The sequence below is a fragment of the Arvicanthis niloticus genome, chromosome 15 (assembly GCF_011762505.2).
Source record: "Arvicanthis niloticus isolate mArvNil1 chromosome 15, mArvNil1.pat.X, whole genome shotgun sequence".
NCBI classification, from domain to species: Eukaryota; Metazoa; Chordata; class Mammalia; order Rodentia; family Muridae; genus Arvicanthis; species Arvicanthis niloticus.
In genome coordinates, this window is record NC_047672.1 from 9,946,728 (window position 1) to 9,952,727 (window position 6,000).

The following is a 6,000-nucleotide window of genomic DNA, read 5'->3' on the forward strand; positions in this document are numbered from 1 at the left end:
CACTCTCGGTGCTTAGTCACTTGTGTTCTGATTCGAAAAGAAAGGAAAGCTCAATTTGCAGAGAAGAATTATTTCCATGGCCATGTAAAAATCTTACCAGGTCTTCCATGGAGCCCCAAAGCACAAACTAGTTGCATGGATCTAGTCATTTATCTTGCAAACTGGACAGTTTCTGGAGGATATACTAATTCAGCTTTTTAGATGCTTGATGTAAAGCGATGGTGTCTGTATAGTGGGGCTATTTGGGAGTGAAAGCATCATGACCTTTTTGTGGTCAAGAGCTTAATGTCTTATGGCACATGTGGTACTTCCTGCATCTTTTTTCTCTGGACATTGCAAACTGATTACGTCCCTGGGAGCCGTGTTCCAAATAGCTAAGCTGCTCTCCTCATCGTCTCTATGGACAGAATCCAGAATGATGACCAGTTAAAGACGAAAGACTATATATAGTGCCAGTGCCTTTCTTGATCACCTAGACTTTCTTAGCATACTTGTCTAGCTGAGTTCAATTCCCAGTACTACCAAAATAAAACAAAGCAAAACCCCTCAAACAATAACAACAATAATAAACCTTATCAAAGTTAATATTGTAGGGACAGATGAGATGGCTTGACTAGTAAAGGCACTTGTTACCTGGTGACCTCAGTTGGCTTGATGAATTGAAAGTGGGAGTTGTGTGTATCTGTGTGTCTGTGTGTATGTGTGTGTATCTATGTGTGTGTGTATGTGTGTGTATCTATGTGTGTGTACATGTGTGTGTATCTATGTGTGTGTACATGTGTGTATCTATGTGTGTGTATGTATGTGTATCTATGTGTTTGTGTGTGTGTGTATCTGTCTGTCTCTGCTGTTCCATTCCCTATTCTCTTTATGCTTCAGTATCTAGTGATGCTACAACTAGATTTCAACCAAAAAACAACTAATATGATACCACCACTGTCTACAATAGATAGAAGATGGAGACAGTGTGGTGTTGCTAGGCACCTGAGACGAAGTCAGCAGCTGTCCAACTCTGGACTATTTATTAGATGAAAAACATTATTTATTAGTGTTCGTATAAACCGTTGATATGAGGGTTTCTTTCTTTCTTCCTTCTTCTCTTTCTTTCTCTCTCTCTTTCTTTTCTTTCTTTCTCTCTTCTCTCTCTCTTTCTCTCTCCTCTCTCTCTCTCTCTCTCTCTCTCTCTCTCTCTCTCTCTCTCTCTCTCTCTCTCTCTTTCTAACACTAGTATTTATCTATTTACTACCAAAATTTTTTCCAAAGAGCCTTATTTGGAAAAGAACAATTTTTAGAGGTTACAGTTAAATGTATCTTACAGTTAAATGTATTTCTAATGGAAAAATGTAACTTGAGAAGAGTAAACCTGCCCATCTCCTCCCATCGTTCACCAAACACCTGCAATAGCTCACTTCCAGGTGTATGCTTATGTCCGTTCTGCAACTTCTTGGGGTCTTTAGGAGAATGGTACCATGGAAACCCAGCTGTTTTTCAGCATGTCCTCACTCACCTTGTCAAACATTTACAAACCACCTATTACATGGCGAAAGGGCTCTGCTGCTCAGAGATCAAAGATGGATTCTCAGCTCTGCCCTCTGGGAAGTAGCAGCTTAGCCGACAGGAAGGTGGGAGGAGGCCTGAGGTTCTGTGTGAAGGGTGAATGCATCCTGGATGGAGAGTTGATACAGAAGTGATAGACCTGTGGGAGGCAGCCTGGTGGAGGAGGAAGGCCCTGACACCAAATCGTGTCTTCATGGATGCGCAGACATCTCTAATGCTGGGGTCTAGGGAGGAGGCATTCAGGGAAGAGAAAATCTGAAAGAGCTTGGAATTCCACGAGTTTAAAACAAAACTCAAGAACAGTATGGAAAAAGGTTTTTCTATAAACAAGTTGCACACGTTTGGGGTTTAATGTACACGCTGTACCACAATCTTGCTCAACAGATGAACTGTTTCTGTCAGCCAGGCAGATTCTCATGTGTAACCCTGTCGCCCACCATTACCTCCAGGCCAGGAAAGTCACAGATCTGGCACTGTTAATTTTGTCTTTTCTAGAATTTTGTATGTTCTAACCATATGATGACTTGAGACTTGCCCATATGTTCTGCATGGCTTGTTTTGTTTGTTTGTTTTGTTTTTACTGCTTTAATTAGTGTTTCCTTGCATGGATAGGCCAGTGCTTGTTAGTGGGCATTTGGCTTGCTTCCAGTTTGGGAATGTTACAAACTAAGACACTCTGAACATTCAAGTCACAGTCTTTTGTGAATAATCACCTTTAACTTTATAAGTTATTAATATTTATAATAAAAATGACCTGAGGACCATAAGGGGGCACTAAGTCACACCCACCAAGAAAGACTTAGTGAAACATAGCAAGTGTTGTCAAAGATGTCAGCAAATGGAACCCTCATCCACTGCTCAGAAGAATCTGCAGTGGTCCAGGCTCTATGATGGTTCATATACTGGTTAGTTATGTTTCAGTGGGACACTTGGGAAAGGGAATCTCAGCAGAGACAATGACTCCATCAGATTGGCTGGTCTGTAGAGCATTTTCTTGATTGATGACTGAGGTGGGAGGGCTTTGCCATTCCTGGGAATGTATCTCTGGGTTTTATAAGAAGTGAAGCTATGGAGAGCAAGCCAGTTAGCATCATTTCTCCATGATCTCTGCCTTTAGTTCCTGCCTCGAGGTTCCTGGCTTGGCTTTCTAGATGATGGACCTTGATACGTGAGCTAAATAAATAAACCCTTTCCTTCTCAAGTAGCTTTGGTCATGGTGTTTATCATAGCGATAGGAAGCAAACTAAGATAGTTTGCCTATTCCCCTCAAATGTTAACAAGAGTAACCATATAACCCAGAAATTCTTCTCCATATTCTATAAGAAGAGTTGAACACAGGAGCGCAAACAGAAATCTTGTACAACAGTTCTTCCTGAACCATGAGTAGAGTCTGAACCCCTAGGAGAGTCTGTAGGTACAAGTAGTATTAAGCCCAGTAAATCCAACAATAAAATTTAACTTATAAATTAGGTACAATAAGATACTAGTGATAATAATGAAGTAATTATAACAATGTACTGTACTGTCTCACAGTATTGTGTCTTAACTACAGAAAAGCTATCCTCCTTTATGCTGTGGGTAGAAAGGATGGTCACTGCAGTGGAAGACAGGATCTCCTGCAGCCCTCCTTGCTTTCCAGGTCTGTCACCTCCTGGGAAGATTAGTTTTCTTAACCTGTCTTTTCTCAGCCTTTCCATAGTCCATAGTGTCTATCGTTCACAAAGAAAACCTACTCTAAGATTTTGTTGTTGTTGTTGTTATTAAAATGCCTATTGGCGTTATGGAGATCCATGGTTTTTTAAGGACTTCCCCAGTATTATCATAATAATAACTAAGCAATAGTGTTAAAAAAGGAAGCTCAGAAGTTAATAGGCTTGCACAAGTCAGGGGGTTTCTCCTTTTTTTTTTTCAGGGGGGTTTCTAAGAAGAGCTATACATGAAAATGAATACACAACATTCATTTCTGTCTCACCTCCCAGCCCACAGCCTAATGAAGGGCATACTCACTGGGACAGCAGCCGGATACATCACACATGATGTCTCAGCTCAATGGTGCCCAGTGCCTTCATCTTGGCAGCTGCCATTCTATTACAATGGAAGCTCCTTTAAGAGAAACCCATCATCCTGGCCGTGGTGACACACAACTTTAATCCCAGCACTTGGGTGGATCTCTGTGAGTTCAAGCCAGGTCTACAGAGCAAGTTCTGGGAGAGCCAGGACCATAGAGAGAAACCCTGTCTCAAGCAAGCAAGCAAACAATCACCAAAACAAACAAACAAACAAACAGGACATAAAGAAACCCTGTCTAAAAACCCAAACCCAAACCAAACCAAACCAAACCAACCGAATAATCCCATCTTCCATCTACACTCCTTGCCTGTGCTAATGATACTGACATTCTGTGATTCTCCTAAGTCTCCAACTGGGTCTGCCCTATCATCTCACTGATTTTACCCCTGCCATCTGATCTGTCACATTCTGCCTCCCACACACTTCGCTCCTTGCCAACTCCTGCTGCTGTTGGTGGAGTTTATGTCTGGTCTCTTGTCACCATCTTCAAAGTAGGCTTACAGGGCTCCAGGGCTCCGGGGCTCCGGGGCTCCGGGGCTCCGGGGCTCCGGGGCTCCGGGGCTCCAGGGCTCCAGGGCCGTCACTCCTGTCCTTGAAATCACTCCAAGCCTTCTCCAGTGCACCTTGCACCTTCTAACTTGTCTTCTTGCAAGTCTTAGTCATTCTCTTCTGCTCTTGGGACAAAGCCCAAAGAATTTAGTACTATGTATAATGTAACCTCCAGAACCAGCCCCATCTCATCTTCTGCCTCTTACTCTCAAAACTACACAGTATCTCAGCTAAGCCCTTGGCTTTACCATATGCTCTCTGGCCACCTCCACCCAGACCATTTCTTTGTCCACATTTTGTTCCTTATTTTCTCACGAACACCTTCCTCCTATGATATTCCTTCCTTTGAGAAAGCCTTCTAGACCCTCATAGTAGATTAGGCCGTTAGTATATAAACCCCTCCACTGTCCTAGTTCAGCATCTAGAGCATGGTTTGGTAGATATTTTCTGATCTGTATCTTTGAAGGCAGAAATGCTGCTGTCCTTACTTTAGGGCCACTCGTAGCTTTGTATGTCAAAAACCACAGAGTAACCCAACACTCAATTCTTGAATTAGCAAGTTAACGAGAAAAGCTTCATCCCTTTAATAACACATCCAGAGAAAATTCTGTGTAGTCTCAGAGATGTCAAGCCAGCTAATGTAGATGGTCCCCCCACCCCCCGCCGAACATAGTTCCAAATACACAGGAATGCAATGAAAGCAAAGCAGGTTGATAAGTCATGGACTCTCCCTTCTGCAACCTTGAGTCAAGTCTCTACTGTGTAACATTTTTCTTTATACTGGAGAAAACTTGCAAACAACAGCAGCACAGAAACCAAATGTTATGATGAAGCAGTAGTCCAAGGTTATACAAGCACACTCTAGATTGTTCAGTCTTAGGACTCCCTATGCTCACACTCCCTAGAGAGACAAAGCTGTTTGTGGGATCTCTGAGAATTGACTGTCCTCAGCAGCCCTGCGTAGCAGATAACAAGGGCAGCACGTAACGTTGCATTAAAGTGCCTTTTATCAGTGTCAGTGGAGAGTGACGGCTCCTTTCTCAGAAACGCTGGTCCATTAGGTGCCGCACCCTGATCTTGTTTTCAGCTCTTCAAAAGAGGGCCTGTGTCTCCACTTCACACTCCTCACCGGTGGAGAATGCAAATACAAGATGAGCCATGTGTTTTCCTGTTACAGAGACAGGGGTAGATTGTAGGAAGAGAAGTACTGACGGAAACACAGAGTGCCAGTTCAGTGGAGAACCCCACCAGTGTTCCACAGTGAAGCAAGAAGTCACTGTGTCGTGGGAACTTCTGAAAGAGATGAAAACTAACTTAGGGCACACTACACCAGGTGAAGGTATTTCCCCATGACTTCTCAAGTATGGTAGGCAGGAGGCCCTTAGTTCAGAAGGCAGACGGAACGGCTGAAGAATGAAATAACATGTGACTCTGAGGAGACCCTGCACAGGGATGGAGGTGTCTAGGATGTGACCTCCAGTTCATCTCCACAAAGCAGAGATCTGCAGGATAATGATGGGTATGGGAAAGTAGAGCTGGGTGTTCCTTCAGGACAACAGAGAAGTGCCCACTGCCTTGAAGAGGAGAGGACCTGGGTGGGCAAAGTCCTCTATGAGGGATGATAATGATGGTGAGGGCTGAGACGGATCAGGTAGGTCTTACCTTCCCAACAAGCTGTGGTTCGTTGCCATGTCCTGAGCATCTTCTGAATGTGGACACCAAAACCTTCTGCTGTGCTTGGATGTTCTTTGTCCCTAATGTTACCTGGGACAAATGCTTGGCTCCCAGTGTAATGAAGTTTAAAAGGCATCGGACTCTTTAAAA